Here is a 15,175-nt window from a genome sequence, read left to right as displayed (position 1 = left end):
AAGCTAAGGAGGAAATAGCCATTGAAGGATACAAGATAAAGGGAATTCCAGTTGTAAGTGAGAAGGGATTAATTGAAGTTAGAACCCATCTTGGAACTTCAAATCAAGAGGAATCAATGAGATTGGAGTATAAAAATGGTTCTAAACTCACCTACTCAATGAAGGTGATCATGAAGCAGGGCTACAATATGTTGAAGACAATTCTACCTCTTCTCAACAAAAGAGACAAGCTCAACATAACAATTGCACAGGAGATTCAACATCAAATTACAAAGCGAAGGAGATCAAAGGCTGAAGCTGAACCTGATTCACCTCTGAATCTATGGAAATCACAAGTGAAGAAAGTAGTGTTGAAACCTAAGTATGCCATGATTTTTACAAATGTGGAAGGAAACACTAAATTCTTTGATATCTTCAAATATCTGGATAAAAATCACAGATGAGGAAATCCACTACTTATTGAAGCAACTTGGAGAAAATGACAGAGATGAAGCTATTTTGAGGAGCTCCTTCATAAGGCAATTAAAGGAGAATGCTGATAAAAGGAAGAAGAAGAAATAAATTTAATACTTGAAGACATTAAAGAAGCCTGCAAAGCAGAATCATCAACTAGTATTTTCTAAATCTAAAGTGCATCAAAATTTCTTGATTCTAGTTGAGTGATTAAGAATTTAAGGTTTTTGTTATCATTAAGTAGATTTATGCCTATTTTTATCACAACACAAATAGAGGGAGATTGTTAGGAATCTACATGTATATTAATGATAATACTTTTACTTAGTATCTTTGAAATTTTAATTGATGTAACTAATCGATTGATATGCATTCTATAAATATCAATTCATCAGGAAACAAGAATTATCAGTTGAAATGTTTATCTTAATCAACTGATAATATGGATTGTAACATAGGTTCTTTTTGTCAATATCAATTGATATGCTTTAAGTCAATTGATATTGTTCTCATCAATTGATATTAAGATCGATTGATATAAGTCATCAACTGATGAATTATTTAGCTTGTTGAATTGTAAATATTGGAAGATAGAAAAATTATAAAAGTGGAGGATGATCAATTGATATTGAAGCATCAATATATGAAGGATCAATTGAAGAAGCCAAGTAACAGTCTTGAAGATCATTAACTTATAAGAAGACCATTGTTAGTCCCTTAAAAATATAGCAAGAATTACAGAAGGGGGGGTTGAATGGAATTCTTGAACCTTTTTCTTGAAATAAAAATGTTCAACTCGATTATGGATATATTTGTTTTAATTAGCACAATGCGGAATGTAAACTTGAATGAATCAAAACATAAGTAATTAAAAACAAGAGTCTTTAAAAACTTTCTGGTGGATTTAAACAATTCCACCAGAGATATATTTAATATATCGAGAGGACTCTGTGTGCAGAAATGCTCACAGCTGCTTACAAAATAGAACTGCTAAGAACACGGGAAATGCTAAAGATAGTGCTTACAAAGATTTCTCTGTTGTTGTTTCTTAGCTATCTCAGTTATTTTTCTGTTTGCTACTCTCTTGGTTTATATATTACCAAGATTACAAAGTCAAAAGAACTGAACAAATATAAAATCTAACAGTCTTGATCTTTGCTCCTTTTCGTCCTCTATTACCCAGTTAATGGGCTTCCACAGTGTTTTTGTATCCAATTCAACGGTTGTGTGTCAGCTTTCACTGTTAAACTGATGTTTGAATCTTGATGTGATCATCTGTCGACTTTCAGATCATCCGTCGATGACTTAATTGATCATCCATCGACTGCTATGTTAAACATCCGTTGATAGTCATTTGATCATCCGTCGAAGCTTTGTTAAGCATCCGTTGGTAGCTATTTTGGCACTTGACTTCATTTCACTTATACAGAATTACAAGACATTGCTTATGTACAGTTAATCAACCTATTCTGCATATCTAGTTAAAGTCAACATGACTTATATGCTACTACAGATTCTATACAAAGGTGCATACAACACTGTGCTACAAACTTATTATTACATAAGCTACTCACTCGATGGATAATAAGTTAATCATCCGTCGGGACCATAATGAGTTATCCGTCGGGATTATAATTCTTATCCGTCGAGTGCTACATTATTTCACTAAGTAAAATCTACTTAGATGTTTTGTTTAGGTAATCATCAAGTACACAACATATTCACAACAATCTTCCCCAATTTATGTCTACTGGAATTGTAGCCATAAATTAAGAGATACTTGATGATAACAAAACATCCTAAGCATATATCTTTAAAGATAAGTAGATAAAACTGAAAGTGCTTCAATTTAAACAAAAATGTACAAGGTTTGGCTCACAGTCAGTTCAAGATGCTCCTCTAGTCTGAGCAGATTTTTCTAGTTTCTTGAAGGTCTGGATCTTCTTCCAAGCTTTCTGTTGTTTTCTTCAATTTGATTCTGGAGCTGTTTGTGGAATTCTAATTCATCAGATTCTGAGAGCTCTAACATTTCTTGCATTTCCAAGAGAGTTTCATTGCTAGAGATACTCAATTGGTCTTCTAATCTGAAGAATCTTCTCACACCCTTGTCATCCATGAATTCCATCTGCCAGTAGGGCCTTAGATGCACTCTTCTCCCTGTGTATAGGATGATAAGAGTTTTGGGTAGTGCATCTTTGGCTCTAACACTCCTTAGCTCTTCAATCTTCTTCAATACTAATCTTCTTGAAGTTACATTGAACCCAAAGTTTTTCTTGAAGGATGAATAGACTTTGATCAACACAGCTTGGCTTTCTTGAAGTATCCTGTGAAGAGGCCACTAAATCTCCCTTCCCCCTTTGTACTTGAACACCAACCTTTCAGGTAGGTTTCTGTATGCATCAATTGCCCTTACCTCATCCAGCTCCTCCAGATAAAGGTTTAGATCTGAGAATTCTTTGATGTCACACAAGTACAAGTAGTCTCCCCTGTTGACCTTGGGTTGAGCTTTGACTACTGACTTGGATTTGAGAGGTGACAGCTTCACTTTCTTGACTGCCCTTGATTTTGTCCTTCTTGGCTTAGTAAGAATTGGCAAGTTGAAGTCAGGAATTGGTAATTTATCCCACTCTATTGGCTCATCCTTTGGCACAATAGGCTCTCCATATATGTTCCTGTAGGGGTCCACCACCCTTATGTCTTCAAATACCACAGAGGGCTTTGATGCTTGAGTTTCAGCTTGAGTGGATTCCTTTGGAAATTGATCTTCCAATTCCTTGTCAACAACATCCAACTTTCTTTTTGTTCTTTTAGCCAGTTCTTTCTTTCTTGGGAATTTCTTCTGTTTTTCAATCTTCTTCTCTGATTCAGTAGCTTGAGATGGTTGAGAGGGAATTTGTTGAGAAGAATTCACAGCCTGTAGCTTGGCCAAGATAGCAAACTGTTCTCTCTTTTGTTTAGACTTCTTTGCATCTAGAGCAGCTTGCCTCTTTTCCTGCTTCAATCTGGCTTTTTCTTCTTCCTTTGCATGAGCAAATTGTGGATGTCCAGCTACCACACAAATTTCCTTCCCATTTCTGAATATCTTTGCAATTCTCTTTCTTGAGGCTGAATCAGCTGGATCTTTGTAGAGGAGAATAGATCTTGACAGAAGCTTCTTTTCATCAGGCTTGGGTGTCTCATACACAGAATCCATAGGGTTCTTCAAAGATAATTTTGGATAGTTTGCCCTTGGTTTAAGAATTATCTCAGCCTTTGTAGTCTTGATGCAGGAAGATTGTCCTTTCTCCAGATAGTTCATGCTCATCTCATTCACATTGATTGGCTTGACATGAGAGTGATGGATGGCTGACTGATCTGGTTCCTTGACTAATTGAAACTTTTTCTATATTTCCTCGTCAATCTTTTTCCAGTTGATCAGAGCCAACTCTTCTTTATCAGCATCTTTCAAATTTGCTGCTGCTGCATTTATAAGATCTATACCATCTACAACTAGTGGCATGGAGATAGTAATTGAAGGTATAATTACTTTGCTGATTTGAATTAGAAGTTTCTCCCCCTCAGTTGGTCCTTTCTCCCCCTTACTTGATTCTCTCTCCCCCTTTTTGTTATCATCAAGTGGAGGAGTTAGGCCTTGTGCTTTAGCCAGTTACATAAGAAGATTTGTCTGAGTCTGTTGATTTTGAAGAAGTAGACCCACTGAATTCTCAATAACCTGAACTCTGTTCTCCAGCTTGGCTATCTTCTTGTCAGAATCTGATTATCTCCTTAATCTTAGTAATAGATCATGCATGGTACCATATGGCATTATTGAATCCAGCTTCTCAGAGTTATATGTCTTTAAGTCAGCTATATCCTTTTTCAATTCATCCACACTGAGATTCTGTCTTGAGTGTTGGATCTTCATTAAATGTAAAGAGTCTAGGTGAGCTTGAAGAACAGCCTTGGTACCAGCATCTGAAGCATCCTGAAGGGCCTGCTGAATAGCTATTATTTGATTTACCAAAGACACCTCAAATTGCCCTGGTGAAAATTCCTTTGCCCATGCCCATTTAGGTAAACTTAAAGCAGAACATGGGCCTTCAGCTCCCCCTAAGTTCATGCTTCCATCCAAAGAACCAGAGTCATCATCATCAGAATTTACTCCAAATTCTTCAGATGGCTCTTCAGCTTGAGAAGGCATTCTGTTCACAGCAGCTTTATCTCTTTGAAGAGATTCTGTGGTGTGCACTAAATTCAAAGTCTGCTCTGCCTCCACATTGCCCTGAGCAGCCAACAGTTGATAGGCTGAAATAGGGTGAGTAAAAGTGTCAGCATCCAAGGAAATGTTATCAATTACAGCTTTGTAATGTTGCTGAAATTGTCTTTCCTTTTCAGCATCATCCACAATCATTGACTCACTAGCAATGGCTGGTTCCATCCTTATTTCTCCAGTACCTGCCTTTCTCTCATATTCTCTCTTTTGTTGTATCAGGGTCTCACCCTGGCTCCCCACCCTCACACTCTCACCTTCACCTACTAAGGTGGGACTCCTCTCACTCACTTTTGCCAATCCTGAATGAATGGATTGCTAAGATTCACTCTTTTCCTCTTCTTTTGCCTGGGAGCAACCCAGCCTCTCACTCAATGCACTCTCCTCTCTCAGTCCTAAGAGTGATTGTATTACCACCAAATCTTCTGCACTTGAAATTATTGAAGTTTAAAGTTGTGCAGAGACACTCGACGGATAAGTGATATCCGTCGGGTGAGTGGTAAAGCTATCCGACGGATAACTGCTGTTAAGCTTATCTGTCGGGATACAATCATTACTCGACGGATGAGCAATATCCATCGAGAGAGTAGAAATGAATGAGGTGGGAAGAGAAACTATTGTTGACTCTGTGTTGATTGAAGTTATTTGAGGCACATATGTCACAATAGAATCAGAAAGAATTGGCAAGTGAGCCAACAAATCATCTAAAAGATGATGCTCACTTGCACTAGATTTTGGCTTCCTCAACAGAGTTAAAGAAGGGGAATCAGGAATTGAAGTGTTTATCATGTCCACTTCCCGTGAGTTAGTTGGTGAGTATTGTGTTTCTGTGGCTTCTATTATGAGAGATTTTGGCTGTGACTCCACATTTATTGGAGCCACATCAATCTGAATTTGAGAAGGTGCAGGGACTGTGTCTTTAGCACCAGTTTGCACTAAGTGTGTGCCCTGTACATCCCCAGTTGTTTTGGATTTCTTCTTTCTAGTGTAAGTTTGGTGTGAGCTTGTGTCCCTAACCCTCTTGGCCTGTGCTCTTGGATGAGAGCTTTGTTCAATATCCACATCCTTTTGGGAGGATGCAGCTAGAAGTGAGCTTTTGTCCTTTTTAAGCACTACAGTTTGTTGGGAAACTGCAGTGTGGCTAGGCTGGGATTCACTCAACTCTCCAACCTTATCTTTGGGGTTTCTTTGATGTTCACCCCTTCCCTCACCTATATTACCCTCCTTCACACTCCCCTCTTTGGCTTTAGTAGATTTTTCAACTGGTACCTTTTGAGAGATACCAGAGGGGGTTTTCTTTGATTTGGATTTAGAAATTGCAGTTGTTTTGGCAGCTTTGGTAGGCAACTGTTTGGTCATTGTCACAGTTGCCATAGCTAAGCCTGAAGTCAAAGAAATAGAAGAGATTGGAATAGTTGAGGGTCTGGATGAACTTACCTCACTTACCTGAGGTGTCAGCATTACAGGAAAATAGAACATTGGCACATCCTTGTGATGGTTGGCTCTGTTCAAGTCTGTAATGATTCTTCTCTCTTGAACCCAACAAGCTAATTTGTTGTTTGGGTTCTCAAGTTCAATCTCTTGACAAAGATGGTTAGCCAAAAGCATAAAAAATCTAGCATAGTAAATATTCTTTCCTCTTTTGGCTAAGTCACCTAGTTTAAAACCTAACTCATACACAACAAGGTCACTGAAATTGTAATATTTGTCTGTAACTAGCATGTATAGCATGTTAAGCATGGAAATGTTCACAGAATCAAAATTACTGATTTTTCCAGAAATGACTTTAGTTACTACATCACACAAGTAACTCCATTCCTTCCTAAGACCTAGTCTTCTAATTTCACTTAGTTTTGCAGTAGAAAGTGCATAATGAATGGAATTGAGCATATTGACAATATCAGTGTCAGTGTATGGTGCAGTTACATTATCATCAGAAATCTTGAAACATGCTTTTATTACATCACTATTGATACAGAAATCATTACCTTTGATGGTTAGAGTGATGGTTTTGTCAATAGAGTTGTAGATTGTTGTTGTCCACATCTCCTCAACAACTTCACAATAAATTGTGGGTGATTCCAGCATGGCAAAACTTAACTTGCAGTTGTTCAAGAAGTCCATCATCTTATGATAGTCTTCAGATTGCTGAATCCCTTTATTGACCAAGGCAGTGAAGTTGTTCTTCTCATAGATGAACCCAGTCTGTGACATGATCTTAACTACGGGTGCCATTGTTAGAGAAGAAAAGCTTGAAGAGAAAGAGGATTTTTGCTTGACAGAGAATGAAGTAACACAGTTGAATTTGAGAATGATAAAAGAAAATGATTAGAATGAAATAAGCTTTTATACTTTACTCAAAATCAACTGATAAAAATAATAAAAAAAAGTAAATTACCCAATAGAAATTGTCTAAAATAACCGTTTTAAAATAAACTGTAAAAATTCTACCCATTATCCGTCGTGTAATGCTTAAAAACTGTAAGGATACTCGATGGATAATGTTCAGGGAATTAACGGTTAAGATTTAGACACTTCGACGGATGAGGATAAGTTGATATCCGTCGAGCTTTAAAGTACTCCAGAAAAGTAATTGATTTTTATTTAAAATTTGTATATCGACGGATGACTCAACTCGATGGATAATGGTCATCCGTCGAGATGCAAATTTTGACTTAGCCAAAATTTTCATCCAAGACTAAAAATTAGTTAAATTTTTGGCTACTTTTCAACTTGCAAAATAATTCAGATAAATTCAAGAGTAATTAAGCATACCTAACTCTCTTACCAACCTAGAGAATGTGGATTCATCCAGTGGCTTGGTAAAAATATCTGCAAGTTGCTTCTCACTTGGAACAAAATGTAACTCTACAGTACCATTCATTACATGTTCCCTTATGAAATGATGCTTGATTTCTATATGCTTTGTCCTTGAATGTTGCACTGGATTTTTAGTGATGGCAATTGCACTTGTGTTGTCACAGAAAATAGGAATCTTTTCAACTTGCAAACCATAGTCTAGCAATTGATTTTTCATCCATAAAATATGTGCACAGCAACTGCCAGCAGCAATATATTCAGCTTCAGCTATAGAATTAGAAACTGAATTTTGCTTTTTACTGAACCAGGACACAAGCTTGTCTCCTAAAAATTGACAGGTTCCTGTTGTGCTTTTTCTATCAATTCTGCAACCTGCATAATCTGCATCTGAATAACCAGTTAGATCAAAACCAGAATCTCTAGGATACCAAATTCCAAGGTTTGGTGTTCCTTTGAGATATCTGAAAATTCTTTTAATAGCTATCAAATGAGACTCTCTAGGATCAGCCTGAAATCTAGCACACAAACATGTAGCAAATATTATATCTGGCCTACTAGCTGTTAAGTACAGAAGTGAGCCAACCATGCCCCTATAACTTGAAATATCCACAGACTTTTCAGTAGTGTTTAGTTCAAGCTTAGTTGTAGTGGCCATGGAAGTTTTTGCAGATGTGCAATCCATTAGATCAAACTTCTTTAAAAGATCAAAAATATATTTAGTTTGACTAATGAATATTCCATCACTAACTTGCTTAATTTGTAAACCAAGAAAGTAAGTTAGTTCTCCCATCATACTCATTTCATACTTGCTTTGCATCAGTTTGGCAAACTTTTTACAAAGTTTCTCATCTGTAGAGCCAAAAATAATATCATCTACATAAATTTGAACAAGTATGTTAGAGCCATTCATATTTCTGAAAAATAAAGTTTTATCTACAGTACCTCTTGTGAAGTGATTTTCCAAAAGGAACTTTGATAAAGTGTCAAACCAGGCTCTAGGTGCTTGCTTCAGTCCATAAAGTGCTTTCAGTAGATAATAGACATACTCTGGGAAATTTGGATCTTCAAAGCCAGGAGGTTGACTTACATACACTTCTTCCTCCAAATGTCCATTCAGAAAGGCACTTTTGACATCCATTTGATAGACCTTGAAATTGGCATGGGCTGCATAGGCTAAGAAGATTCTGATGGCTTCAAGTCTTGCAACAGGAGCAAATGTTTCATCAAAATCTATTCCTTCTTGCTGACAATAGCCTTTAGCAACCAATCTTGCTTTGTTCCTTACTACTATGCCATTTTCATCCATCTTGTTTCTGAATACCCATTTGGTGTCTATTGGATTCTTTCCTGTGGGCTTGGGTACCAGCTTCCATACTTTATTCCTTTCAAATTGGTTTAGCTCATCCTGCATAGCTAAAATCCAATCAGGATCTAACAAGGCTTCTTCTACCTTCTTTGGTTCTTCCTTAGACAGGAAGCTGTTGTATAGACATTCTTCTTGAGTTGCTCTCCTGGTTTGAACTCTGGAAGAAACATCACCAATAATCAGTTCAAAGGGGTGATCTTTTGTCCATTTTCTTGGTTGAGGTAGATTAGCCCTAGATGAAGAGACCTCGATGTTGTCTTGATGTGTGATTGAGTTTTGATTGCTAGAAACTCCCCCTGAGTTTGTGGATCTTTGATTTGATATTGGGGTGCTTTCTATGGGTGATCTTCCTTGACTTCCTGCTCCTTTTGATAACCCGACGGATGGTGAATGTTGAGTATCGACGGATGAGGCAGGTTGTCTTCCGACGGATAATACAGATTGCCTTCCGACGGATGAAGCATTATGTAACTCGACGGATGTTGAGTTTTGTGCTTTATTTATAGTAGATTTGTCTGCATTATCCTTAGACACTGTTTCTTGATCACTCTCATCATCACTTTCATCACTGACCATCTCAACATTGTCGAATTTGAGGCTCTCATGGTAATCTCCATCTTTTAGTCCTTCAATCTTTTTATCATCAAACACAACATGTATAGATTCAACAACAATGTTGGTTCTTAGATTGTAGACTCTATATGCTTTACCAACAGCATATCCAACAAAAATTCCTTCATCTGCTTTAGCATCAAACTTCCCATTTTGATCGATTTGATTTCTCAGAATATAGCATTTACAGCCAAAGACATGAAGAAAGTTCAGAGTTGGCTTCGTGTTCTTGAACAATTGATAAGGTGTCATGCATCTTTCTTGATTAATCAGAGAGATGTTCTGAGTGTAGCATGCAGTGTTTACAGCTTCAGCCCAGAAGTATGTTGGTAGTTTTGATTCTTCAAGCATTATCCTTGCAGCTTCAATAAAAGATCTATTCTTTCTTTCCACTACTCCATTCTGTTGTGGAGTCCTTGCTGCTGAAAACTCATGCAAGATTCCATTTTCCTCACAAAATGCTCTCATGACATAGTTCTTGAACTCAGTTCCATTATCACTCATGATTCTTCTAACTTTGAAATCAGGATGATTGTTAACTTGCCTTATGTGATTGATGATGATTTCACTAGCTTCATCCTTGGACTTTAAGAAATAGGTCCAAGAGAACTTTGAGAAATCATCTACAATTACTAGGCAAAATCTTTTCTTTGAGATTGACAATATATTGACTGGTCCAAACAAATCTATGTGAAGCAGTTGTAGAGGCTCTTCAATTGCTGAATCAAGTTTCTTCCTGAATGATGCTTTAATCTGCTTCCCTTTTTGGCAGGCATCACACAGTCCATCCTTTGTAAACTCCACCATAGGAATGCCTCTAACTAGCTCTTTCTTTACCAGCTCATTCATGGTCTTGAAGTTCAAATGAGATAGCTTCATGTGCCATAGCCAACTTTCATCTTGACTTGCTTTACTGAGAAGACAAGTTACAGATTCTGCTTTAGTTGAGTTGAAGTCAGCTAGATACACATTTCCTCTTCTCACACCAGTGAGAACCACTTTGTTGTTTTGATTATTAATCACAACACAGGTTTCTTTGTTGAAGGTTACTGAGTTGCCTTTATCACAAAGCTGGCTGATACTCAACAGATTGTGTTTGAGACCATCCACTAAGGCAACCTCTTCAATGATGACATTGTCCTTTGAAATCAAGCCATATCCCACAGTATAACCTTTGTTGTCATCTCCAAAAGTGATACTTGGGCCAACTCTCTCTTCAAACTCTGTGAGCAGGGTAGAATCACCAGTCATGTGTCTTGAACAACCACTATCCAAGTACCAAAGATTCCTTCTGTTTCCCTGCACACATCAAAATCAAATCAAGTTGATTTTGGTACCCAAGTTTCCTTGGGTCCTGCCTTGTTAGCTTTTTTCTTCTGTTTCTTAGGTCTAAACTCATTTGACTTAGGAATTTCAGATTCTTCCTTAGTCATTTGGGTTGGGCCTTTGAAACCACTAGATGCAACAGAATTATCATGCATGTTATGGCTAACAGGAAATGGCATGTTGGTGCAAACATGTTATTCCAGTAAGGCATGCTAAATGGCATTTGAGGCATATTATATGCAGCATAATATGGATTAGGTGCAAATGGCATATTAGCAAACTGTGCATTCATGTTCTGTGTAGGCATAGCATTAACAGGCATGGGAGGCATGGCATTCATGTTAGAGAATTGAGGCTGAACAGACATGGGAGTAGGTATGGCAGATTTGCAATTAACAGACAAATGATTTACACTACCACATTTGACACAGATTTTTCTAGGAGCATATTTGTCAGGTGTGTAGTTATTATGTTTGTTAATCCCTACTTTACCATTCCTATTGTTTTTTCCTTTTAGTCTCTGTTTTTACCTCTATCTTCTCAAGTCTGTCACTTAACTGTTTGACAGTCATGTGACCAACATTAGCCTTCTCCCCTTTCTTGGCTTGACTTGACTCTCCTGAAACAAAGTTCTTGGAAATAGACCCATACTTTTCATTTAGCTTGGTTAATTTCGCTTTGCTAATGGGTTTGCTCACAGCCGATAGATGAGGATTTTTATCATTCGACGGATAACACTTTTTGTTATCCGACGGATAGTTCTCATCATCCGTCGAGTCTTCATCTGTCAGCAATCCATCTACCAAAATAGGTTCTAGTTTCTCCTTATTCTTTTTCCAGGCTTCATCACAAAAAGACTCAATTCCTTGAACCTTGGTGCTTTGAGCATGAACATCTCTGGATGTTTTCCATGCTTTAATCACCTCCTGTTCACGATCGAGCTGCTTCTTTAAAATTTCTTCCTTTTTCAAGGACTCAGTTAATTCCTCCTTGGCAATTCTACACTCAATTTTTAGTTTCTCAAACTCAACAAACTGAGACTCAAGCACATTATTCCTCTCACTCAAAAACAAGTTGTTTTCTTTGATTTTAGCATTTTCTTTAGTGAGGGACTTAAGTGTAACACGCAAATGATACAATTCTGTAGACATGTCATTTATTGCATCATTACACTCATCTTTAGATAAATGTGCAAGGTTTGTAGTGATTACCTGATTGCTTGAGGAACTTGTCTCTGTTTCATTAGACTTGGCCATAAGGGCTAGATTGACATAGCTGACATCCTCATCTTCATCCAAACCATCAGTTGCCCAGTCATTCTCTTGTGTAATAAAAGCCCTTTCTTTATGTTTGAGTAGATCAAAGTATTTTTGCTTATAATCCACAGACTCAAATCTTTTCTTACTGGAATCTGACTTTCTACACTCATTTGCAAAATGCCCTGCCAAGCCACATTTGAAACACTTGAATTTTGATTTATCCACCATGTTTCTATTTGGCTTGGCAGCTCCAAAGTTCTTCTTGAACTTGAGCTTGGCAAATCTTCGTGAAAGGAATGCTAGGTGCTCATCAATGTCCTCCATGTCATCTTGACTCAATGAATCTTCACTTTCTGCAGCTAGCCCTTTACCCTTGCTTTCACAGGCCTTTGAAGTTGATTTCACAGCTTCCATCTTCACTTCCTTCTCCTTTTCCAGTTCAGCCACTAGTGCAATGGATCCTCCTTTCTTCTTTCCTCTCTCCATTCTTTCATCCTGCTATATCTCAAGCTCATAGGTCTTCAGAATGCCATACAGTCTCTCCAAAGTAAACTCCTTATAATCTTGTGAGTTTCTCAATGAGACTGTCATTCGTTTCCATTCCTTTGGAAGAGATCTGAGAAATTTCATATTGGAGTCTTTAGTCTGATAGACTCTTCCATGCAATTTAAGAGCATTTAGTAGCTTTTGGAATCTACTAAAAATGTCAGTGAGTGATTCACTTTCTTCATTATGAAAATGCTCATATTGCTGAATCAGGAGCTGCATTTTATTGTCTCTAACTTGCTCAGTACCATCACAGATTATCTGTATTGTGTCCCAAACTTCCTTGGCAGTCTTGCAGTTGATGATGTTATCAAACATGTCTGCATTCTGTTCAATGGCCTTTTTATCTTTCCTGACTTGTTCAATATCAGGATCAGACCATTCATGCCTTGGCTTTGGAACAGATGGTTCATTTCCTGTTGCAGCTCTCATTGGAACATGAGGACCTCTTTCTATGCAGTCCACATAGGCCTCATCTTGAGAAAGCATATGAAGATGCATCTTTACCTTCCAATGATGTTAATTATCTTTATCAAGAAAAGGAATCTTGACTCCAACATCTTTCTTGTTCATCTTGCTGAATTATTTTGATCTTTAAACTCTTTGTAGATTAAGAGCTTGCTCTGATACCAATTGTTAGTCCCTTAACAATATAGCAAGAATTACAGAAGGGGGGTTGAATGGAATTCTTGAACCTTTTTCTTGAAATAAAAATGTTCAACTCGATTATGGATATATTTGTTTTGATTAGCACAATGCGGAATGTAAACTTGAATGAATCAAAACATAAGTAATTAAAAACAAGAGTCTTTAAAAACTTTCTGGTGGATTTAAACAATTCCACCAGAGATATATTTAATATATCGAGAGGACTCTGTGTGCAAAAATGCTCACAGCTGCTTACAAAATAGAACTGCTAAGAATACGAGAAATGCTAAAGATAGTGCTTACAAAGATTTCTCTGTTGTTGTTTCTTAGCTATCTCAGTTATTTTTCTATTTGCTACTCTCTTGGTTTATATATTACCAAGATTACAAAGTCAAAAGAACTGAACAAATATAAAATCTAACAGTCTTGATCTTTGCTGTTTTTCATCCTCTATTACCCAGTTAATGGGCTTCCACAGTGTTTTTGTATCCAATTCAACGGCTGTGTGTCAGCTTTCACTGTTCAACTGATGTTTGAATCTTGATGTGATCATCTGTCGACTTTCAGATCATCCGTCGATGACTTAATTGATCATCCGTCGACTGCTATGTTAAACATTCGTTGATAGTCATTTGATCATCCGTCGAAGCTTTGTTAAGCATCCGTTGGTAGCTATTTTGGCACTTGACTTCATTTCACTTATACAAAATTACAAGACATTGCTTATGTACAGTTAATCAACCTATTCTGCATATCTAGTTAAAGTCAACATGACTTATATGCTACTACAGATTCTATACAAAGGTGCATACAACACTGTGCTACAAACTTATTATTACATAAGCTACTCACTCGATGGATAATAAGTTAATCATCCGTCGGGACCATAATGAGTTATCCGTCGGGACTATAATTCTTATACGTTGAGTGCTACATTATTTCACTAAGTAAAATCTACTTAGATGTTTTGTTTAGGTAATCATCAAGTACACAACATATTCACAATAACCATCGATTGATTTACCGATTGATAGCTCTTATCAATCAATGATCAACTATCAATCGATGGATATCAAGATCAATCGAAGAACTATATCAGTTGATAAAGGAAGAATCAATTGATATGCTTAACAGCAAATTATCAATTGATTGTATAACACAGAAGGATAAGTTGACAGGCAATATATATGCATGCATAAATTAAAAGGTCTTTGTTAAAGGTTGTAATGAGGCCAAGGCATATGGTAGGGAATCAAGAAAAAGGCTAACAAGTGGCTAACTTGATAAACTAATAGAGCATAATGTTCATTCTTAATTAAAGAACTCAACATGAAATTTGATCATGTAAAAGGTGATCAGGCTTTCACAAGCATTAAACCCCCAAATCACAAATGTACTTTCCCACTTCATATCGTAACAACAATGAACAAACTCTACTACATCTTCTTCTTCTCATATTTTTTTTAATCTCAAGTGTTTCTCCAGTAATCAAGGATAGTGAAAAGTCACCAAGAAATAAAAAATTTCTAGTACAATTGCACTTAATACCAACACATGTACATGGATCGTCCCTTTTATATGACATTGCATTTGCCACCCACTGATCTCAAAGGAGCACTTCTTCTTTTGATTTTTTGACTATTTTTTAGAAGATATTTTCTTTTCTTTTCCTCTTCATATCAATTCACACCAAATAATCACACCTTAACAAGGAAATCCCCAAACTAAATATTCACCAACCCTCAAATAAATCAAAATGCTCTACTAGCAGATCAAGACAAGAATAAATAAGTAGGCTCAAGAATTTTGAGTGGTGATATATGAATAAAATGGATACGAGCTCAAAGGGTTCATCAAGGATATAACACATGGGTATTTTTTGGATATATGCGGTTA

Source organism: Apium graveolens, chromosome 5, assembly GCF_009905375.1.
Source record: "Apium graveolens cultivar Ventura chromosome 5, ASM990537v1, whole genome shotgun sequence".
NCBI lineage: Eukaryota > Viridiplantae > Streptophyta > Magnoliopsida > Apiales > Apiaceae > Apium > Apium graveolens.
This window is presented reverse-complemented; position numbering follows the sequence as displayed.